This window comes from Urocampus carinirostris, chromosome 14 (genome assembly GCF_059441175.1).
Source record: "Urocampus carinirostris isolate Australia breed hairy pipefish chromosome 14, RoL_Ucar_1.0, whole genome shotgun sequence".
In the NCBI taxonomy this organism is placed as follows: domain Eukaryota; kingdom Metazoa; phylum Chordata; class Actinopteri; order Syngnathiformes; family Syngnathidae; genus Urocampus; species Urocampus carinirostris.
Window position 1 is genome coordinate 38,517,399 of NC_142362.1, and position 25,730 is coordinate 38,543,128.

Genomic DNA, 25,730 nt, shown 5'->3' on the forward strand with positions numbered 1-25,730 from the left:
ATACCCCGGGTCAGAACAAGATCTAGAGTGTTCCCATCTTTATGAGTGGGCACATAAACTATTTAATTAAAACCAAATGTATCAATCAGTGACTTAAAAGCAATCACAAGTGAATGGGGAGTTTATGTGAACATTAAAATCACCAATAATTACAACATTGTCTGCATAAGTAATTCAGTTATTAACTCAGTTAACTTTTAAGAAAAGTAGAGAGTAACTATAACAAATTACTTTTATAAAGTGCTCAATACTGTTGCCAATCAATGTTTTATAGTATGCCATGCTAACCTTATGCTGTGTAACATATCTCTGTCCACAGTGCAAAGCAACATACAGTAACAATGCTACTGGATGCACAAGTGAATTTGATCTGATTGATCTCAAACAGGAGCAGTTAACCACATGGGATGATGACACTCTTGTAGGTACCAGTGTGAAGTGTCACATTACCATGGCATTGGAGTCCAAATTTAACACGCAATCTTGCATCTGCTACTTTCAAACTGCTTCAGCTTTTTCCAATGTCACCTTTCCCAGGTTGCATAAGTTACTAAGCCTGTTGAAAAAATTTGAAAATGGTCCGGGTGGGCGATGCACAACAACTACATTAATTGGTTCTGACGTCAAGGACCTCATAACAAGTGCTACACACGTTTTAAAAACAGTCGGAGTACAGGGAGTAAATTTCAACTTACTTTCCGATACAAGAGCAACGCCGCCACCTTTGAAACAAAGTTAGGGGGTGAGGCCTCATTTAGCACTACAAACTCATTTGGATTTTATCTCATTGCACTATTTTTGCCACGGTACAAGGGCCAAATGTTAATTTTGTTTTTCTTTCAAGCATTTTCAAGAACTTGACACAAAATTAAGCATTTTTCTGACCTTAAAAACATAACATTCAAATTCATGCATTATCAGGGATTTTAAGCATCCATACAAACACTGCAAAATGCTCTCTGGTATTGTTCAGGGGGCCATACCAAACAGGCTGTACCTGTCTGGGCTGCAGTTTGGGGACCACTGATGTACCTACAGTACTGAGGTCAAGGGAGTTGGCAGACATGGAGTGGTGAAAGTGGGTAGTGAGGCGGGATTTTTTAACACATTAGGGGACAAACACATAATACTACACTTAAAGTAGAGTTGATGTTCCAGAATTACATTTGTGAAAGTGACTCAAATTCTGGCCGAATCAAGTAAGTAGGACATACTAATTAAACACATGTTGGCCTGGATGGGCAACACCAGACTGCACTTGCCCAAGACACACCACAGGAAATGTTGTCCTTATGACCCAATGAGTTAAGGGATCAACCCACCATAAAGAATGGACTGATTAAAATAAGGTATTTAATAACAAACCTTTTAATAGAATAACAATAAATTGTCAAAAACAACAATGAAACTGTCTGAAACAGACTCCAAACCTCAGGAAAGTAGAATAGACTGGAAAAAGGTGAAATGAAAATCACCTGACCATGATAGGACCCAGCAGGAAGCTTTGCTGCCTCGGCTGCTTCGGCTCACATACCCAGCTGCAAGGAGAGTCCCAGTTCGCTTTAGCTCCCTTCAAGGAAAGCCCCTGGCTGCGAGGAGAGCCCCCTGGCAGTGAGGGGAGCCCCTGGCTGTAAGGAGAGGCCCCAGGCTCTTCAGTTCCCTGTCCAGGCTGCGAGGAGAGGTTCTGGTTGCTTCGGCTACCTGACCCAGCTGCTAGAAGGGCCCAGACTGCTACAGCAATTTGAATTGATCCAAAAAACATTTAATAAAATATAGGGAAATGTATAAGGGCAGCACGGCGGCGCAGTAGTTAGCGTGTGCTACCTTTTGCTCCTGCACCTTTGAAAAGGGCGTGGCCCATCCTCCCTTCGTGCCCTGCGCTATTACATGAATAGACAAAAAAGGTGTTCCCAGCCTCGCATGACCTTCATGGTGGGAAAGGTGACATTGGAAAAAGCTGAAGCAGTTTGAAAGTAGCAGATGCAAGATTGCGTGTTAAATTTGGACTCCAATGCCATGGTAATGTGACACTTCACACTGGTGGCTACAAGAGTGTCATCATCCCATGTGGTTAACTGCTCCTGTTTGAGATCAATCAGATCAAATTCACTTGTGCATCCAGTAGCATTGTTACTGTATGTTGCTTTGCACTGTGGACAGAGATGTTACACAGCATAAGGTTAGCATGGCATACTATAAAACATTGATTGGCAACAGTATTGAGCACTTTAAAAAAGTAATTTGTTATAGTTACTCTCTACTTTTCTTAAAAGTTAACTGAGTTAGTAACTGAATTACTCTATAGTGAAACTACTTGAAAAAGAAGTTGTTCTAGTAAAAAAAGATATTTTATTAGCAGCATTTGAGTCAGTTGAATAGAAAAGTGTCATGATTGCCCTATTTGGAACACCTGTGGCAGCTTGATTGGCGCCAACAGCCCAGACAAGCTGATTGGTGGCCACACCCTTCTTAAGCCCCGACTTCAGTTCAAACTTTGTCAGATCGTTGCGAGCTGTTGTGTTTTCACTCAGTGAGCGTTTCTGTCCAACTCCGTCTCTGATAAATCTGTTTTCTGCCTGATCCCCGTTTTCGACCCATCCCTCATCACATTCTACAGGGGCACCATAGAGAGTATCCTGACCAGCTGTATCTCTGTGTGGTGTGGAGGCTGCAGCGCTACCGACTGGGGTAGTGTGAGGAGGGTAACGAGGACAGCAGAGAAAATAATCAGGACTACACTTCCCTCCATTCAGGACATTGGCCAGAAGCGCTGCCTATCCCATGCTAAGAACATTATCGGGGACCCCTCACACCCCCATCATGGACTGTTCACTCTGCTAGCCTCTGGGAAGAGGTACTGCAGTGTGCGGTGCAGGACCACCAGGTTCCGCAGTAGTCTAGTCCCCCTGGCCATTAGACTGTTAAATGGTCAATCTAACATATAGTTAACCTAAATCTAAAAGGCTGCTAATCTGACTTTTTGCACTACTGGCAGTTCTTTATAGCTTGCCACTCCTTGCACATTTGCTCTCTGCACTATTGTACTTACAGCGTTATTGTTACAGTGTTAATGTTACTGTTTACCTGACTTGTTAACCTGACTGCCCATTTTGCACATCCGGTTAGCTACTCCTCTTGCACTATTGGCACAATGGTAAAATACTATACGTAGCCATAATACAATACAACTTTTACTTATATCTGTACATTCAAGGAAACTGTGCGGGTCAGATGTATCGACATTTCGTTCTGTATACACGTGTACTAGAATGACAATAAAGTAGATCTGAATCTGAATCTGAATCTGTTTAAAGACCCAAGAACCACTGACAAAAAATACTGCACGAGTTCCCCCAAATGAGATGTTAAGTATTGAGAATTTAATAGCACTCTTACTCGTGATATTACGGTAGGACTTTCTCCATTGTTTGACACAATCACGCTCGCACCACATTGTTTTGTGTTACTATAAATGGCTTCTGTGTTAGGTTGAAAGAGAGTCATGTTCAAGTTCGCGTGTTGTTGGTGAATAAATATGCTAAAAGGCTGACCGAGGACCTAACATAAGACAACAAGCTTAATTTGTACTAGACAACGTAACGCACTGCTTTTGACCGTCAGTAATGGTAACGATGTTGTAACTGCGGAAAAAATAATTAGTTAGATTACCCCGCTACTAAAAAAAAAAAATAACAGTTACTTAACAGCGTTATCCATAATGGCGGTATTCCCAACATTGGTCGGCAACAAACAGGCCGCGGACCGGGACTGGGCCGTGTGTAGTACGCCATGACGTTTTGAGAGAGTTTTGGATTGTTCCTTGTTGAAAAGAAAAACAAATAAACACTTAAAGTCTCTTTGGAGAGTGTCAATGTCAGTACTTACCTTACAATCAACACTGAGTTCACATTTCTATTGTGAAACTCAGCGCCCCACTGCACCTACAGTAGTTTGGTACTGGGCTGCACGGAAAAAAAAATTAGAAAGAAAGAAGTTCCATTATTGTTTTTATCTATTTTTGTTTTACTTGTTTTAGACTGAACTTGAACTCGTCATGATTACTAACTCTGATCACCTGGAGCAATCATGTGGGCGCCTTCTGATTGGCTGGCACTTCGCTCTTAAGCACGCTGCGCCCAGACCTCCTCGTCAGAGTGTACATCTGTAACTCTGTGTGACTCTCCTGATATCCCATTTATTTAACTCTGCTTACCTGTTTCTGCCTGCTTCCGATCCAACCTGTTTCCGTCCCAAGCTTCGATCTCCTCTCCAGCTCCGGTAAACTCGACCTGCCTGACTTCCGCACTCCGATTGGCCACTTGATCCGAAGCTATCTCTCAGGCTCCGCTGCTGACGTCTGACGGCCATCACGTCTCCCGCAAGCCCTGAACGCTTCCTTAAATTAAGAACTGAAACAAATGCTCAGGGGTTTCCTGGTCTGTTCTGGTCTCCTGATAGAACTGGTGTTTTGAGGTGGTACGTTTAAATTTAAAACATTAACACAAGGGTGCAATAGCCTGTCAGGCGGAGCAACTTTCACATTAGAAACAAGGATTCCCGCCTGCGAAAGATACAATGAAGAATGTACAGAGGTGGGTAGAGCAGTCAAAGATTTTACTCAAGTAAAAGTACTCTTACTTCAGAATAATATGACTCAGTTAGAATTTGAAAAAAAAAAATCCAAATAATTACTTGACTAAAAGTACCAAAGTAAGAAGGTAAAAATACCCAATTACAGAGTAACTGTAACAAAGTCTTTAAAAAAAAAAACAAGCATTCAAATAAATCATCAAATCCATCCAATCAACAAAAAATAACTTTAAACTTGATTAAAATAATCAAGGTAAATTCAAGTACTTTAATAAACAATAAAATAATAATATATTAATCCAAGAAATAAATTAAGCACAAGTAGGACATTTAGAGCCCTAGTCATTTTTTTAACATGCTCTGCAGGCAGAACCACAAGTTAGCCCATGAACTTTTATAAATTGTGTGTGCCTGAGTCTCTGTGAAAAAAGTGGGGGGGAATCAAAAAGCTTGGGGGAAAAAGAGAAAACGAAAAAGACTTAGCATGGAGAATGGTCAACTACACGACACATAGATCACATAACACCAACAAGTTCTTTGCAGGGTTGTTTAATTTGGTTAGTTGTTATATTTGATTACTTAGCACATTAATCGAAGTGATGTATTGTGTTAAATGTTTTGATAGCGACCAGAGTGAAAAACCTGTGATTTTACACTACAGAAAAAGATGGATAAGGTTTTTTTTTTGCATTTGTTGAGCATGGCCAAACGCAGGTAGAGTGAAAAATATATAAAATATGAATTTTCTTATTTAAAAGATAAAGAAAGACAAAAATGTAAGTATTTCATTATTTGCACATTTTACTGTTCATGGTTCGTGTTGAGTCTGTTAAAAATGGATAAAGCTACTGAAGTGAAGCATTTCGGATTTTCTTAAAGGCACAGTGTGAATTATCTGACCACTAGAAGTCACTGTATGGTGTGCCTAAAAAGTACCCAAAAGCATGAGAAAAATCCAAACTACAGAGACTCAAATTGACAGAACCACATTATTTTAGTTGTCGCATATTTTACCCAAGCCTTTTTAAAGGGTATTAGGGCACCTGTACCAGCAAGATATCAGCTCAGGCACATGTTGTATAAAATACGTGTTTTTTTCTTAATCTATTAGGTATTTTTGAAAAGCAAGTTTATATGATGATTTCTGAAGTGAAGCCCCTGTGCCCGCTCGTTTGGCGCCAACTGCCTCGGACTCTGATTGCCTCTCTGTCCTTATTTAAATCCCTTCCTATCTGTCCCCTGATGCCAGGCCGTCTGCGAACCTCAGTGTACTCTAGGCAAGCTTTTTCAAATCTGACTCCCAACTGTTTTGCTCCTGTCTGTTTCCCGGCTTTGACCCGTTTTTTGATTCTGATCACGTATACTCTCCTCTCCTGGCTTTCGACTTGTTTCTGATCTCGACCACGTTCTTGGCTACTGACCCTTTTTTCCATCCCCGACACCGCCATCGCTCACCACGGGGCTGGAGAGAAGTTCGTAGCGTGGGACGGAAGCAGGTCGGGTCGGAGGCAGGCAGAAACAGATAAACAGAGTTCTAGGCGAAACAGGTAATCAGGAGAGTCACACAGAGTTACAATCGTATCCTCTGACGAAGAGGTCTGGGCACAGCGCGCTAAAGAAGGAACCGTTAGCCAATCAGAAGGCGTCCACATGATTGCTCCAGGTGATCAGAGTTAGCAATCATGACAAACTGGTTTGATGTTTTATTAATGGTTATTTGTTTTATAACTTTTCTTTCGTCCGGCTGGGGAAAAAAAAGATTGTTATTGGCATGTCATTTACAAAAAGAAACGATGATATACTTTGTTTTAAAGAAAGCATGCCAAGTCATAAATTTGCCAGGTGTACCTGGTAAAGGGAAGTCCTTTTTTTAACTAAAAACAGACAAAATAATCTATTCCTTCTACACAATTATTAAGCAACAAGACGTAATATGCTCTGTAGAATAATATATCCTTAATAGTATTTAGACCAATGCATCAGGCAGACTTTTTTTCTTTTGGCATGACATGTTTGTCCGGTGTACGTGGCAACGCCTCCATTCCTGGCATTCCTCCCTGGAACGCAAAAATAGGACCCCACCAAATGGGATCAACAAGACAACATTCCTCAGGCAAGTTTTTACAAAAAACGTTGTCCTACTACCTAAAATGGGGCACTCTCAAGAACATTGGGAGATAAACAGTCTGTAGAAGCATCATACACCGCATCACTCCAATACAATATTGCATGCTTAGTTTTTCATGGAGTCATGAGGTTAAACCTTTTCATCAAATCCACCAAAGAAAAAAAAAAAAAAAGAAAAACCTTCAATACAAATTCTTGTATTGTGTCCCTGCTTATGCCAAATATATCCATTGAACAATCCTAAATGTTATTTTTTTCAATAGGACATGCCCAATTAAATAATTTAAAAAAAAAAAGAAACATTCAAAATTGGACTGTGTTCACTAAAGCAAAGCTGTTCTACCAGTGCCCAAGGATTACAATTAACTGGCCACAGTTGAGGCTTAATGACCAAGTGCGGCAAAACCAGCCGTGGACACTTCCTGAGCAATGCCGGTTTTGGCCTAATTGGTCCTGGCACTGCAATCCTGACTGTTTATCTCATAGCCAACTAAAAAATATCGGCAGTGAAGTGTAAATCAAAACACTACAGAAATTTCTAACAGAGCAGCACATGATTAAGAGGCTTTGACTTTTGGTAATTGTGCTATTCTGGCGACCTTAAAGTCAAACAAGCATAATATATGAAAATTATGTACATTGGTGCAAATTCTTTATATAAGAAAAAAAAAAGAACAAAAAACACTATAAAAGAGAATTAAAGATCTCTTGTGTAATGAGGTTCCAACTAAGACGGTCGAATGGGGTGGGGTTTTTGGAAGGGCGTACCGGGAGATTTGGGTAAACCATCTGTTAACCAAAGGTTTTGGGAAAGAGCACTAATATGGATTTAGGATATTATTCTTGTTGCAAGTGGATTGTCATAACCCCCATGGATTTCTCTGCTTGGGGAGGCAATGATTCAAGATTCTAGATTGTCTTTATTGTCATTAACATAAAATGCCAATGAACCTCTCTTTGCAACCTCGTTGTACAGTGTTTACAAAAGAGGATCAGATTTACAAAGGAAGTTTGAATTCAAAAGGGGATTCAAAACAAGATGTAATAAAATCAGATGTAATATAATATGATATATATAGGGCAGGACGGCGGCGCAGTGGTTAGCGCGTGTGCGGCACAGTTCTAAGGTCTTGGGAACCTCCTGTGTGGGTTCGAATCCAGCTACCGGACATCCTGTGCGGAGTTTGTATGTTCTCCCAGTGCATGCGTGGGTTTTCTCCGGGCACTCCGGTTTCCTCCCACAAACCAAAGACATGCATTTCAGGTGGATTGGCCGGTCCAAATTCTCCCTAGGTGTGAATGAGCGAGCAAGTTGTCTGTCCCTGTGTGCCCTGCAATTGGCTGGCAACCAGTTCATCGTGTCCCCTGCCCACTGCCCGATGATTGCTGGGATGGGCTTCAGTACCCCCGCGACCCTACTGAGGATAAGCGGTGCAGCTAATGAAATGAGATGAGATTTTTTTTATATATATGTGCAAAAAAGGAAAGACAGCCTATGTACATATTTTTCCGGATTATTCTGAGTAGTATGTGTACATTAAGGTCCGAACCTATCAGTAGTGTGTAGTGCGGTGGCTAACAGCCTATAATTATGTCCTGCAGTTGGGGAGGTGTCAGGGGGGCTGACAAACTATACACCTCTTTGAAAAAAAACTGTCCCTGTCAGTGGTGATGCGGATGTTCCTGTACCGCTTTCTACAAACAGTAAGTAGCCTGGGTTGCTGCTTATCCATGGCAATGGCCTTTACTCTCTTCTTGACTCGGCCCGCATATATGGATTCCAAGTCGGTCTGGGGGGACCCCACGATGCCCCTTGCAGTCCTATCCACCCAGGCCAGTTTTTGCCTCTCCTGTGCTGTTCAGCTGCCACACCACACGGTCACATTGGAGAGGAAGCTTTTGAAAAGTTGGGCAGCAGGCAAGAGAAAGACCAGATCGTTTAAGTTTCCTGAGGATGAACATTCTTTGCTGAGCCTTCTTCACCAGGCAGCAGGTATTGGTAGATCAGGAGAGGTCCGATGTGATGTGGATGGCCACGAACTTGATATTTGCCACCTGCTCAACCATTTCTCTGCCAGGAGGACAGGGGCCAGTATTTTTTGAATTCCTGGAGTCCAATATGACCTCCTTGGTCTTCTTGGTGTTCAGCACCAGGTTGTTTGCTGAAGACCACCGCGAAAGTTGTTGTACCTCCACTCTGTATTGGCTCACATTGTTGCCTGAGACAAGACCTACTACTGTAGTATCCTCCTCAAGTTTTGTGGAATCTTTGGCAGCTGAGTAGTGAGTAAATGGAATGAAGAGAGTTGGGCTGAGGAACGGGTGGTATGATGTCGTCTTCTCAAATCTCACCACTGAAGGGCCTGTCGGTGAAAAAGGTCCCTGATCCAGTGGCACAATGACACAGGCAGACCTGCCACATGTAGCCTCAGCACCAGCTTTTCTGCATGAGGACAAGGAAAAACTCAAATAATGTAAAAAAAAAAAAAAAAAAGATTAATAGTAGGGAAATTTAAAAAGTTGTTATTATTGTCTGTTATCATTTTTAAAGTATAATTATTGTACATTGATTAATTTCTATTGAGACCATTTATTTTTTATTTGTACCACAGATAATGACTGCAACAAATAATAACATATGCGATGGTGATGTAATGTGTACATTGTAAATGAATAAATAAATGAACAAAACATAATAAAATAATAAAAACTGTAAACAAATAGTAACTTAGAATGAAAACCTAAAATTATCTAACATAGCAGATAATTATGTTTAATTTATGTATTTCTTCTTGTTTTAAGAAAAAAAATCTAAATAAAGGATAATTTAAGTTAAATATAAGCAATATTGTCTGCCAACCATACAAGGCAATTTTACTTAGAAAAAACATTCTATCAAAACTTACAGTATATAATTACATACTGACCACTATTTTAACTATACTTTTTGCAATTTTCAAAAAAATAAGCATGATCATTTCTGTTCATATCAAAATGTTTTAAAAAGTAACAATTACTTCTTATATTTACTGTACCTAATAGAGGCACCTTTTAGCCTGAGTACCTTTACCCATTGCATACTACGATATATTTTGGCCATCATTAAACCAGCAATTAAGATAATACAACTTCCTTTTTTCACGTCTTACAACCTGATAGCCAACTGGAGTCATAAAAGTCCAGAAAGGTTCCACAAGCAACAATTCACACCAGGCAGACTCTTGTTAATCTTTGTTGAGGTGCGAAGGCAACCCACGTGCTTGTCAAGGTCAAGGCTCATTGAGGCACATTGTGGCTCAAATCAATGATGAGTTGATGCTCTTCTACTACTTCTACTTCTACTTCTACTAACACTACTATTAAGACTATATTAAGACTACTAAGACAGTGGCTCCCAAATAGTGGGGCCCCTGAGGGGACACAAGGTTGTCAGGGGTGGTGCGTTTGACTTCGGAGATTTTTTTTTTAACTTTCTCAGAAAAAGTTGCAATTACATCTCCACTACACTAGGGGGCAGTGGTGTTCTCAGTGACAGAAAGACTTGTTTACATTTTACCTCCACGCAGTGCTTTAACCTTCTTATTACCATTGGAGCACTGGCGCCCCTGTTCAAAAAGGCTATTTAACTTACTGTAACTCTGCAACCGTTGGGCATAGTGAATTAAAGTAGTTCTCCTAAACAGCCACAAGGTGGCAGCAACCTCCCATAATCGTATCTCAAAGGCATCTACGTGCGGCAATGTACTGACAACAGGCAAGAAATTACACATACAGGGCAAAATAAGTACTGCATTTCGAAAAGCATATTTTGTTATCTGTAAAAGGCCCATAAAAGGCCTGGTTGTGGTGAAAAACAGTTGACAATATTTGGATAACTGAGAGAGCCAGCTTCAAAAATTTTTATGGCATATATTTCCATTCATATTTCCAGCTTATGTTGTTTTACAATGTTTACGTGTTCAGTTCTAGCTTACGGGTATTACAGCCCGACAGCTCCCAACCAATTAACTGGATTTGCAGGACCAAGCCAGAAACAAACCCGAAATTTTCTATTTCATTTGTAAGGACTCGGGAGGATAAGAGGTGAGTAATGATAACAAGTTAAAGCCTGTCTAACGAAATCTAAGGTAAAAAAGACTGTATACATATTTACATATTTTATATTTCTGTGATGAAGTGTTTGAGGAGTATGTTAGGAGTGACAAGATTGGATAGATTGAGAAATTATATTGTGAGCGACAGAACTGGAATTGTATTGGAACTGAGCAAGTGTGTGGATGAGAGAGTACTCAGTTGGTTTTGACACATGGAGAAGATGGATGAGGAGCGAATGTTGAAGGGGATCAACAGAGCAGCAGTAAATGGAAGGAAACCAAGAGTAACCCCGCGATTGACGTGGATTGATAGTGTTATGAATGCACTAGAGGAAAAAGGTCTTAATGTTGTGGAAGCTAGAACACTTGTTGGTGATAGGAATGAGAGGAGAGGTGTCGTGAAAGGATATTGGGATGTTTGGACATGTTCTAAGGGATGGGCAGGGCACCTGCATGTCGCGGCAGGGGTAAACCAGTGAAAAATGTCGGGCCCTGCTGATGACCTGCTGTGTGTTGTGTCACCCTGACCAGAGTGACATGGCCGCTTTCTTGTGTCCCGTTTTAATCTGGAAGGATGAAAGCATGACCAACTTGGGTGCCGAGGTGCTTAACTGGTTCGGGCATTTGGGTTGGCCATGGTCAAATCTTTTGTGTTTTTTTGCTATTTTTTCTTGTTTTCTTTTCTTTTTTTTGTGTTTGTCTTGCTGTCGGTCACTCCTCTCGAGGGACATGACTATGGTGGACAGATAGAATTTTCTGTGTCTGCAGAGGTTGCATTAACAGACAATTTTCCATCATTGACTTAAGTTTGTAAGAGTTGACGGGAACATTTTAAGGCTGTCCGTCATTTTAGTGGGTTGAAAATTAGGACTGTAACCATTGCAAAATTCTGTCCTTAAGAATCTACAAGGCACTTTAGGGAGAGAGAGAGGCACTGAGACAAAGAAGAACAACGGGTGGAGATTCCATTGCCTGTGAGATAATCCATTTTGGACTTTGATTGAATTTGATTATATGAAAGGTAATCCCTTATATCGCCAAAAAGCCAATCTTCTCTTCTCCCAAGAACTGTTGCAATTGTCTTTTTAGCCCAACAGTCGGGGAGTTACGCTAATTTAAATAATGCTTGTAAAATAGGGTGCCGGTGCCCCATGGTAACAAGAGGGTTAATGCTTAATTAGCTGTATTTTTATTAAAATCCACAACACTTCACTTTAGTAACTTTGTCTTCAAGATAACAAAATCTAAAATAATAACTCATATATTCTTTGGGATTGGCGCCACCAGGCTGTACTTGCCCAAGACACACCACCGAAAGTGGTGCCCCCGAGATCCTAGCTGTTCAAGTCAACTCAGGTCACATTCATTTGTATAGCCCTTAATCAAAAAAATGTCTCGAAGGACTGCACAGGATTACAATCACACCATCGCCTGATCTTAAACCAACATGTGGGCAAGGAAAACCTCAAAACCTCAGCGTGAGGAAAAATGAAATCTTGAAAAGTTGTTAAGGGAGGCACTCCAGGATAAACACATAATAAGTACATTAAAGAGAAACATTAAATAAAACACTGTCAGACTAAGAAACAAAAATATTTACAAAGTTGTACCCAGATACTGAGCTAAGTTGCAATAATAGTGCTATCAAAATAGTGCTTTTTGAATAAGAATCTTCATAAAACATGTCAGCCTCAACCACAAGCAAATTGCTACAGCCTTTGTCTATTAATTTATGTACGCGCAGATTATATTCTGTAAGTATCTTTTTGGTACATGGTACCAATTAACAAAATGAGGAAAAAGCTTTCTCTTTGCTTCTCTCTGTTTGTGCTGCTTCCAAATGTGTGCTCTCATATTTAAGTATTTAACCAATCACAAAGCAGGCATTAGTTGTTACAAGGCTAAGAAATCTACCTGGAGGCCCTCACAAAAAATCCTGAAGGCCCGTCCCATAATATGAGTCTTCGAGAAAGTTGTTGATTAAGCCAATCAGATTCCAGGGTGGTGTCTTTACGCTGGCTAGCTTTATAAACTGACACAGATTCACAAACTATGAGTTTCTAGGGCGAGGGTTTCAGACGCGGGAAGTCCCCTAAACAGAGGTCGGTAGAGTAGCCAAAAATGTTACTCAAGTAGAAGTACCATTACTTCAGAATAATATTACTCCAGAGACACTGGAGCCCGGACTGCAGAAACGTGAGAGCTATCATTTACACATGCTTAGGGATAGTTTCTATGTATAAGAGTCTAGTAATATGAGTGAGAGAGTATTGTAGTGTGTGTATGAGAATAGAGTGGTACGTGTGAGAGTACAATAGTGCGTGTAATAGAGTATAGTATAAGTATGAGTGAAAAAGTTGTCTTCTCCTCAAATGTTTGTGTCTGGTTTAAAAGTATAGTAGAAGTATGAGTGAGAGTATAGTAATGTGAATGAGAGTATATTACTTTTTATGCTTTGGTATAACTGTGAGAGTGGGATGTTACATGTGAGAGCAAATATGATTTACTTGTCATGCAGCCTCTCATGCCTTTTGTGTATCACATTCTTACATACAAAGTTGACTTCTCCACAAATGTTTGTGTCTGGTTTAAAATGCTGTATAGTATGTCGTACGTTTTATCACACACAATTTATCATCGCAAAATACACTCACATTTGCGAGAATACATTTGTCCATGTTGTTTAATGAGCTCAAACTTTTTCACAGAAGAATTTCCCTAAAAGCCACACGGCCTGCAGAAAGTGGAAAACATCCCGGACAGCTTAAACTCCAGCCAACTCCATCAGCTTCCTGGGGGAACTTTAAACATTCCCAAGCCAGATGGTACATTATTCCCATCAGTATGCCCTGGGATCTCCTACCGATCTCAAGATCATCACAAACTTTTACACCTGTAAACAATTTTGTATTCAAATTACATTTAATTACTCATTCTGGTAATTACATTGTCTGTAAGAATATTGGAGACTTACAGCCAATGTTAAACTTAAAACTTTAATATTTGTGCTGTCCTCACATGTTTAATAGACAATGGCCTTAACCCTTAACCGTATAAGATTGTTGTATGTTAAAATCAATGTTGAAAAATGTCCCGTTACCCTACTCTCCACCAGATTTGGGAATGCCGTGAAGTAACGGCGTTATTTTTTTCCCCCGTTACATCGCCTCTACAGTTCTCAAATTTGGCTGCATATACATGATTGCGTGACAAATATTCAATTCACTTCAATGTAATATGGCAAAATCCATATAAAAAAAAGATACGTTTGTATTAAATATGCTATTGAATTTATTTATCCTGAAAATCCACATTTTCCATCATATGTCACACAGCATCACCTGTCAATATGTACCAGCTCAGTAGCCTAGATGGTAAGGCGCCCGCTTTGAGACTGGGAGGTCGGTGGTTCGCGCCCCGGCCGAGTCATTCCTAAGACTTAAAAAGTGGTCGGCGGCGCCCTCTGTTGGCTGCGGCTGCATCGGCTCGCTACAACGGGTCAGGTGCAATCGACATTTCGTTCTGTGTACATTGTTACACAGAATGACAATACAAGGAAATTATTATTATTATATTATTATTAATATGCTTGACACATTCCTGTTGATGACGAATCTTTGGCACATTTTGGCATTGACTATTTCTTAAACGACCTGTCCAGCTATCGATTCTCTGCACTGCTTTTTCTCAGTAGAGTTGCAGGGGCGCCGGAGACCATCTCAGCTGTCTTCGGGCAGTGGGCAGGTGACACCCGGAACCGGTTGCAGGACACACAAAGACATACAACCATTCACATGCACGTTCATACCTAGGGACAGTCACCAATGAACCTGACATGGTCAGTATGTGTTTGCAATGTGGGAGCAAACCGGAGTGCTCAAGGGAACCAATCGCAGGCAAGGGAAGAACATGCAACTCTGTACAGGGAGACTGGTAGCTGGAATTGAACCTCTGCAGTGGAGCTGGCGTGCTATCCACTCAGCCGCTGGGCTGCTTCTCTTAAACTATTAAGGGTATAAAACTATGATCTTGTAAAATCAGAAAGCTTGTAATCTAAATTTTTCACGTGGGATGTTCCAAGATGTTTAATGTGAGCAACATTGGTCACACGACACACATTCAAGCCAATAGTCTAATTCTTGTTAAACCGCCTCCCAGCATTGCATTGTAAATTGTTGCTACAGATTCTGTTATGTGTGCTTTCAGCTCACCCATGTCTCTTTGAATAGAAGTGACCAATACATGAGACTGTGATCATTCTGCCCAGATCTTAGAATCATTCTGTCAGGCAGTGTTCAGAAACTGTCCAGCCTGAGACTCCTGCGTGGTTGCTCCCAATGTTGTTGGAAAAGGAAGTCACCAGACTCTTTGTCACTCAATTTACACATGCTGCCCAACTCCGGAACGAGAATTCCAGACAATTGTTCGTAAGCTGAATTTGTTCGTAGGTGTCTTCAGTGCTACATTTTTTTTTGTATGGAATGTATGTTTAAGGTATATATAAGTATGTTTAAGGCTTGTATAAGTAACCTGTATGGTTTTGAAAAATAAACGTTTCATAAAATAATATGCCCTATAGCGTTACAAAGCAGGCTGAATGATAAAGCACAGTACTGAAAAACAAAGCTACACATTAGGTTTGACATTCAGTGGTCTGTGAAGCCCTTTGAGACTCCTTGTGATTAAGGGCTAAACAAATGAACATGACTTGACTTGACCGTAGAGATGAATAAAGTTAAGGTTAATCTACTTTTGGAAGGGTTAGGCGACTTCCTCCTCCGTGGTAAAGTGGACGGAAAAAAAAGCGATCCAACCATTTTCTCAACCGTATCAAGCTTTCTCATTCCACTTTCATTTCAAAAGAAACGACTGGCCTCTTATTTACACTTTACACCAACGATATCAAATGGGTGCATGAGATATAAAACAATAAAAATGTCAAAGTTCTTAGCGTGCTAGAAATACAGTGCAGTGTGTTTACACACAAACTAGGAAGTAGAAGCCGGATTTTTTCTTCGAGGTGGATGCTGGGTGACCTCTCACAGCGCCACACGCCGGTAACGGTGGAAAGAAGGACTACACCACTATCCTCTACTCAGAAAAAGGTGCACACAATACCAAATCTAACTTACAGCAATGTCCGGATATTTTTCGACATCCCGGAAAAAATGTTCATATTTACCGTTTTGCGTAAGTCGAATGTTCGTAAGTAGGGGAGCGTCTGTATCAATGAACCAGGTTTCCAGCATGTTGAGGTACGTCTCACCATTGACTCTTGCTCTTTCACAAAAGAATGGTCCGTAGACTGCTTTTCCCAACATTTGATTGAAATTTATGTCGTAGAGGCACTACAGAGTGAAAGACGTTACTGTACTGTTACGTACTGTACTGTGAACTTCAAATGTATTAAGGTCTGCAGTTGTCTGCCAGGCTTTCTCCCTTTTCCCTGATAACAGTGTGATCTGCCTTTTTTTTTCGCATCTTCACAAAACTCCATTTGGAGTTGTTGTTCAGCGGCCGCAAAACAGGATGAGTGACACTTTTCCATTTTCCGATCCTCGATTCTGAGAATATCCTGGGGGTCTATTTGGGGATGCAGTGAACATGCAGTTTCCCAAATATCTACAGCCGGCTTGACATTGCCACATTTTTTCATCCTGGCACGGGAAACCTGCAACCGATTAAGCCAAATTGCGCTGGCCAGAATACATCAAGCTGCGCTTAGTCAGTTAGCTTGGATTTCTTTAATCCACTTTCATGCAATACCCCTCTGGAGGTACCTCAAATATCACAATACTTCCTTTACTAGACATCTGCACATTGGGGACGAATTTAGCCACATAGTAGGTTGTTGGGCCTTGAAAATTGTCCATCACAATTGACTAGTCTTGTATTACTTTAAAAGGCATCTGTTTCTGGAATAAAAATAGAATAATCATTAAATCAATCACCACATCAATATTTTGTTTTTGTTATCGGATGGCTTTTGAGCTTCCAGTCCTACCAGCTGTTGGGAGTGTCACAGGGTTAGGAAGGCCTTGAGCCACTAAGATAATCAGCTTCATTAGTGCTGCCACTAAAACCAATTTAAAAGCAGACCAGAGGGATCAGACGGGCCAGCTGTCCACACCATTACTTTGGCAGGCACCCTGGCCTCAACCCACACCAAAACAACAAGCAGTCAACTGTGAATCCTGCCAAGACATCTTTGCAAACAAGCTCATCACCATATCTTTCACCAGTGGGCATGATTTTATTGATTATGTTATCTTTTCTCACAGGGTGGCAAAAAGAGTTATATACAAAAACGCAATATCTGTGGTAACTGTTGAGGTCTTTATTTAAAACAAAACAATAACAATATGCTTGATTTGATGTACGGTAGCTTTGAAAGGAAGCTAGGGTGAGTTTAGGTTCAGAGCTTTGAGGGTGCTTAGCACCTAGATCAGGGGTGGGCAAACTATGGCCTCCAAACAAAAATAGTCAAAAGATGGTGAAGATACATGTAAATATAATAAGAAACATGGTACTAGTAAATGGGGAATAGTCTGCATTTGTCGCTTTTGAAGTCACCGAAGACCACCCAAAGTGTGAACCACAATGTAAAGTGATTTGTGAGGTCTTCAATGACTTGAAAAGCACTACATAAATAGAGAGCATTTTCCATTTGTTTTCTTGCAAAATGCATGTGCGAGAAAAAAACAAAACATTTTATATATGGAAATTTACGTTAAAGCGGTGTTTCTCAACTTCAGGACCCACCACCCCACCTAAATCGAGATTAACATCCTAAATTAATTGAATAAATACATTGTGCAGCTTAAATAATCAATGTATTTACGATTGTTTTACTAACAACAAATTCCATGCAAAACAAATACAACTTTGAGGAATAATATTCCCTATAAAATGACTGTGTATTATTTAGAACAGGCATATCCAAAGTCTGGCTCGGGAGCCAGTTACAGCCCGTGATTAAATTGTTAAAGGTCTATGGCCTCTGTCATAAAATTAATAATATGTGGCCGCAGATAATGTTGACCGCAGTACAAAATTATGACCAAAAAAAAAAACACAATTTAAGAAGATGATTGCAGTAGCCGTTTGCCCCCCTTGCCCATGGCTTTCTGTGATATTTTTAATCCACCCCATTTCCATCATTGCGACTGTAAATAGAGAAAAAAGAAAGTTGACTGTGAGGGCCGCCACTTTCCAGACAAGTGGGAATTGGAGTTGAAATTTTTTACTGAAATGCAAAAAAACGGTGTCCTCCTAATTTGCCAAGAAACTGTGGCTGTTTTCAAATAATATAATATCAAGAGCACTGCCAGATTAAACATGCTGACAAAAAAAATCTAACTGGAAACAAACGCTGTGAAAATGTTCCTGTCTGCATGTCAGTCTTCCGATTCTCACTTTCTTTTTGCAGGTACTGTGCTCTGCATTCTGGGTCAGCATCAGTCTTTGCTCTCTACCAACACTGCATCTCTGCTGCATTAAGTACTGGTGCCATTTGCAAACAAACATGGACAGTTTTTATCATCAAAGCTTATTTTTAAATAAAGTTTTGTTCATCAATACATACATTTATACTTTGTAAGGTTGATATTATTATTATATTAATAATATAGAACATTTTCATTATTAATAATTATTGTATTATTATTATCATTATCGTCACTCCCCAACCTAATGTACCCAAGTACCTAAAGCTTTCAAATTCTTCCAGCACCTGTCCATGTAACCTTATTTCCAACGCCATGCCCACTCTATCACGTGAACACTTCATCACCTCATACAAGTATCTCATCTCATCTCATCTCATCAGCTGTACCGCTTATCTTTATTAGGGTCGCGGGGTCATGCAAGTATAACACACCTAAATAAAATAAAATATAAAAAATATGAATTAATAACATTTATTTGCATAATGAAATTAGCTTTAGTGTAGTTTATCAAAATCATTAAAGAAAAAAAACATGATTTTATAATTTTATGGCCTACACCTATTGAGGAAGTTGATTGCATTGCACACAATAAAATTGACCATGTGCATCACCAAAAATGTATCTAAAATACCAAATAACATTTGAAATGCATTTTATTTAAGGTAAGATAATTGCAAACACCTAAAGTGAATAATTAAAGTACTTTCTACATAAATTTTGCAGATTTTAGAGAAAAATAAGGGTACAACAGAAATGCAGACATACATATTTCTATCATGTTAGAATGTAATGACTACTGCTGTTACTACATCATGCATTACAGTATTTTAGCTATTTATTTTATGCAGGTCATGCATTGCATAGCCCTCTGATTCCTAAAATCTCCTGCATTCCTCACATGATGACATACAACCCCATTCCATGGGGTAGGCGTGTTTTTTTTAACCATCAAGGTATAACTGAAACAGTATTGGAGGCCCTGGCTCAAACCCAGAGTACAAGCACAGTGAGTTTCTCGAATGCATCTACTAGCATATAAGCTGAAATGTCAACAATAAAATCAAATACTAAAAAAAAAAACATAAAAGACAGGTAACATCTAGGTGCCCAGATCTTTGACACTCGGGCAGGGTTGGGTAGGGTTACTTTAACTGGATTACTTTCAATTACTTTTGGATTACTCCAATACCAAATATGCTAATAAAAGACAAAATAAACTAAATATGAATAAAATTACTAAATTTTGTGCAGGCTTGGGGAGTAACGGAATACATGGAACGGCAAAAATGATGTTGGCAAGCTGTTTGGATTTATTTTCAATTTGTTTCTGTCGCATTTTATGTTCCTTTTGCCAGAGATCAAAGCCAGGAGAGAAAGCTTACCACGTGCTGTGAGTCATAATTGTATTGTAATGTATCTATTCATTTAGATAGATAGATAGATAGATAGATAGATAGATAGATAGATAGATAGATAGATAGATAGATAGATACTTCTGCTGCAAGCGCTTTACAGTTCGATCTTGCTTCCATGTTTAAAGGGATTAAGCAAATGCTCCTAGCAATCCAGTGGTCTTCTCCTGGCCTAAAAAATATCTGAATCATGTGATGTTAATTATTTTTTTTCCCATTAATGGGTGGGTGAGTCAATTGGAAACCATTTCCTGCGGTGTGTCTTGGGAAAGTACAGCCTGGTGGCGCCCACCCTTCTCCAGGCCAACAAATGTTTCCATCCGGTCTCCACCTACTTGTAAATAGTTCCAATTTGTCTTTCAGCTTTCTTTCATTGCTTCTCCCTGGTTGCGCTGCTTCAGATGTGTGCCAAACGCTGTTAAACTTGAAGTGACCAAGCTGCACAAGGAAACATATTGTGTTGATTTAATTACGAAAGGTGGAATACTCAGAACCAAGCAAGCCTTTCGCAAGCGGGAAAAGGTTTCGTCTGCCACTTTCAGCCTAGGGATAAGATCTTAGACCAGAGCACGACCAGATTCAAATTTTGGGCTGGGTCGGTACGTTCATGTCGGGCCTAGCTTCTTTCTGGCTGCCTTTTTTTTTATCAAGTCGTCATTGTTTTTCATTGTATCTTTTTGTACAGCACCGTTTAAATTGGCTAAGCAAGTTAAAACCTCTGCTAAGCGGGCGATAGTTGAATCAAGCATCTTTTTGAGCGTGACTTCAATATTGATAGAAAAAAAGGGATGCATTTTGCTCTTTAGTTTACATTCCACGTCCAAGATATTATTTGCAGTGCTGCATGTAGACATCACTACAGCATTTGTTTAAACAAGGCATTATTTTATGACTTTACTTGAATACCTGCGTTAGAGCCACAAGCTGTTGAAGACTTTAGGACTTAAAGAATGCAACTCCGGACTTAACTGTGATCTGTTACTTTACACCGACCATTGCTTTTTTGGGATTACAATTTCATAATTTACAGGAAACTTATGTTACACCAGAACTGTCATGGTAAAATTAATCACGCATATTATTACATATTAGGTAGGCGGTAGGCGGATTGATCCAACTTTTCGAGACTGAGCAAGTACCTGGATCAGTTAGTCAAAGATCATAACATTTCCAAGCAAAAAGTATTGGTATTGGATTGGTGTGTGTTTACATGTTTTTACTGATACCAAAATTCCCAGTATTGCCCGCTCCTACGACCTATACTGTATTACATGTTATTTTGTCACAAAAAAGCAAAAAGTTGAATGAAATTTTTTTTTTTTTTACAAGGGGGCTCAATAACTGCGTTAATAATACAAATATGCATTTCAATTATTCACCAACTCTTAATCTCTTAAATGCCTCATATTTGTGTGCATATGTGACTGACCGTGGTACCTTGTCACAGCAATGAAGGCATCTGTGTGTTTTGTGTATGCAGCGTCTGAACAGCAGATTTTTCGAAGCCAGAAGCATAGATCTCACTTAATCTGCAGTTAACGGCTGTTTAAACAACCTCCATAAATGTTTAACAGTTCTGCCTATATCCTATTCAATGGGAGGCATTTTACTTCATGCAAAAACAGGCGGCTGAGGCAACGGTCCCTTGACTTGCGTTTAATGTGTAAAGAAGGCGCTCATTATCAGCCCCACAATGACACAATTCACTCAGACTGGTCGTCTGCAATCCCATTTGGTTTGTGTCAGGACCTCGGTGCTGCTGATGGATATCTTATTGGAAGAGTTTATCAAGAGCTAAAGCATAAAGAATTGATGTGTTTAAGCAGTTTGGTTCGGACAGTGCACAATGTGATTCCTTTGGCAAGGTTTCATAAAAAGATGTGATTACAGTGCATGCGATGTATGATAATTTCATTAACAAACTGGAGCCCGACAGAAAGATGACTGATTATCTTAAAGTGAAAAGGCTGAAGAACTGCCGTTTCGATAAATATTGAATTCAATATTTGTGAAGCATGACTATTAAGTAATATGCCCCCCCCCCTTTCCCTTATTTTATTTTTGGGTGTTATTTTAATTCCTAAGGCGGTACGGCAGCTGAGGTTAACGTGTCGAGTTTTGAGGTTTAAATCCAGAAACAAGCCTTCCTGTGTGGAGTTTGCATGTTCTCCCTGTGCTTGTGCAGGTTTTCTTCCAGGCACGCTTTCCTCCTACGTTTTCAAAACATGCATGTCAGGTTAATTGGCTGGTCCAAATTGTCCCTAGGTGTGAATGAACGGGTGAGTTGTCTATCTCTGTGTGCCCTGCAACTGGCCGGCAATTAGTTCAGGGTGTCCCCTTGCCCACTGTGTGGAGATAGCTGGGATGGGCTCCAGCACACCCGCGACCCTACTGAGGATAAGTGGTGCAAATAATGGGTGGATGGATGTTTAATTTCTACGAGAAAGGCCAAAATCCATCTTAAACCATTGAAACCTAGCTAGCCAATCAGTCAGTGTTTCCCATTTTGACGTTGAGGACATCGAACTTGTCGTTAAACTCATCTTAGAGGTTGGCTTTCAGGCTGTTCAAGGCGGTTTCATGCATGGTGGTCTGTTCGTCGAGGCTGTTGGTCAAGATGGCATCACGGCATTGAAGTAAATTGTGCCAGTCTGATCTCTTGGGAATCGATCAGGCATTTTCCAAACCGTATTGAAAAACTCCACATAAAAACACTAGCAGATATTCCTCCAATAATAAATAAAAGCAATAGGTACACATCCTCCACGTCTTCAATGTCCAGTTGAGCAGTTATTACTCATTATTATTATTATTTAGTATCTCCAAGTGGTAGAAAAAAAACCCAATTCATTGAAAAGCATATATATATATATATATATATATATATATATATATATATATAGGTTTTAATAAAAAGCAAAAATTAACAAAACTATCATATGAACGTTTATTTGGTAAAGATGACCAGAACTTGGAAATGTTCTACTCGCTGACGCCATCTTCTGGCTTAAGTCATTATTGCAGCCTATGTCGCACTGCTTGTGTGGAGCATGCAATTAAGTGCTTGAAGCTGTAATCTCGGCAGAAAGAGGAGTCGGCATCGAGTAATTGTCTCTGGCCCCTTGCTTGCAAGAGGCAATGATGAGAGGTTTTAGCAGACTAGACTAGGAGGGATGGCCTTCACTCCAACTAGGATGGCGCTCTCACTCTTTCTAGAAATATAGATTACTGTTCATGCCTTCCATGACAGGGTGCACTAGTGCGGGCCAGGTCACAGGTGTTTAAATCCAGCAACAAGCATGTAATGACGGTTGTGGCGTTTGTTATGCTAGAGCTAACAAGTAATTCACATGCAATTCACATAGTTTTTGTAGTTTAGAGCGTTCCATTGCCTGCACCACACACCCTGATCTGTTCTCTTCTGTAGCATCTTCTTCTGTGCTCCTAACTTCTGATTCTCCTTTATTAGTTGATAAAGACGAAGAAATAACACTATTTTCTACTGTTATTCATCCTGTTACTCCACATGTCTACAATATTCCTGTGGTATGGAATCCGGGCCGCACTTGCCGCTGTTTAAGGTACAAGATACGTGACTGGCAGCAAAATCTTGTGGAGGTTACCACTAAGGTTACCACAAAGGTTCCAAATTTGGTAAAGGGTTCAGCACAGCCCACAATGCTGAAGCTAGGGCTTCTGAATATTAGATCACTTGCTTCTAAAGCTTTACTTATCAATTACCTTATTAATGATCACAATCTTAACCTAATTGGCCTTTGTGGGACCTTGTTAAAACCAAATGAGTTTGTATGGCTAAGCGAGGCTTCTTCCCTTAATTTTGTGAGTTCGCATTTGGCACGACCGTGCAAGAAAGGTGGCAGTGTTGCTCTTATTTTAGAAAGTACACTAAAATGTACTCCCGGTACTTCTACTGTTTTTAAAACGTTTGAAGCACTTGTTTTGAGGTCCTCTATGTCACCACCAATTTATGTAGTTGTTGTGTATCGCCCACCTGGACCCTATTCAAATTTTTGGGATGAATTTTCAGAACTGTTAACTGACTTAGTAACTTATGCGGACAAACTTATATTTATTGGTGATCTTAATGTTCACATAATCTCACCATCTCATCCACTTATGGCAGCTTTTAAGTCACTGTTTCATACATTTGGTTTTAATCAGATAGATGTGCGGTCCCTTCTCAAGTTTTCTTCGTTTTCCTCATGTTGAGGTTTTTGAATTTTTCCTTGCCCTCATGTAAGTTATAGATCAGGGGATAGTGTAATAATAGTCTGTGGTTTGCATTAATCGGTGGTCTGTGCAGCCCTATGAGACTCTTTGTGATTAAGGGCAATACAAATAAACATGACTTGACTTGACTTGACAAGATGTGCCCACCCATAAAGATGGGAATACTCTAGACCTTGTTCGGTCCCAAGGTGTAGTAGCCACAAATGTTTAAGTGTTGTTGTATCCAAAAGCTATCTTCGATCACTATCTTGTTAAGTGTGAGGTGCTGTTTAATGTCGACTGTTATAAGGATATTATATTATAAATATATCCATCCATCATCCATTATCTTCCGCTTATCTGAGGTCGGGTCGCGGGGGCAGCAGCCTTAAAAGGGAAGCCCAGACGTTCCTATCCCCAGCCACCTCCTCCAGCTCATCCGACGGGATCCCGAGGCGTTCCCAAGTCAGCCGAAAGACATAGTCTCTCCAGCGTGTCCTGGGTCGCCCCCGGGGCCTCCTGCCTGTGAAACATGCCCTGAACACCTCCCGAGTGAGGCTGCCAGGAGGCATCCCTATAAGATGCCCGAGCCACCTCAACTGGCTCCTCTCAATGCGGAGGAGCAGTGGCTCTACACAGAGTCCCTCCCGGATGACTGAGCTTCTCACCTTATCTTTAAGGGGGAACCCAGACACCCTGCGGAGGAAACTCATTTCGGCCACTTGTATCCGGGATCTTGTTCCTTCGGTCATGACCCAAAGTTCATGACCATAGGTGAGGGTAGGAACGTAGATCAACCGGTAGATCGAGAGCTTTGCCTTTCGGCTCAGCTCCCTCTTCACCATGACGGACTGGTACAGGGTCCGAATGACGGCAGACGCTGCACCGACCCGTCTGTCGATCTCCCGTTCCATCCTACCCTCACTCGTGAACAAGACCCCAAGATACTTGAACTCTACTTGGGGCAAGATATCTTCCCCAACCTGGAGGGAGCATGCCACAATTTTCCGACTGAGTACCATGGTCTCGGACTTGGAGGTGCTGATCCTCATTCCGGCCGCTTCACACTCGGCTGCGAATCGCTCCAGCGAGAGCTGAAGATCACGGCCTGAGGAAGCCAACAGCACCACGTCATCTGCAAAAAGCAGTGACGCAATGCTGAGGCCCCCAAACCGGACTCCATCCCCACCAAGGCTACGCCTAGAAATTCTGTCCATAAAAGTTATGAACAGAATCGGTGACAAAGGGCAGCTCTGGTGGTGTCCAACCTTCACCGGGAACGAATCCGACTTACTGCCGGCAATGCGGACCAGACTCTGGCACCGGGCATACAGGAACCGCACAGCCCGGATAAGACTGTGCGGTACCCCATACTCCTGAAACACCCCCCACAGGGTCTCCCGAGGAACACGGTCGAATGCCTTCTCCAAGTCCACAAAACACATGTAGACCGGACAGGCAAACTCCCATGCATCCTCAAAGACCCTGCAGAGTGTGTAGAGCTGGTCCAGTGTTCCACAGCCAGGACGAAACCAACACTGTTCCCCCTGAATCCGAGATTCGACCTCCAGGCAAACCCTCCTCTCCAGTACCCCTGAATAGACCTTACCAGGGATGCTGAGAAGTGTGATTCATTTATATATAATATTATAATATTGTATATTGTGCCTGTTGACTCACTTACAAACGACTTTGATACTGATTTGGTTAATGTTCTTGACTCTGTGGCGCCCCTACGGCATACATTTCTACCAAAGAAACATACACCTTGGTTTACTGAAGAAACCAGTTTACTTAAACAAGGTTGCAGGAAAATGGCGCACTACACA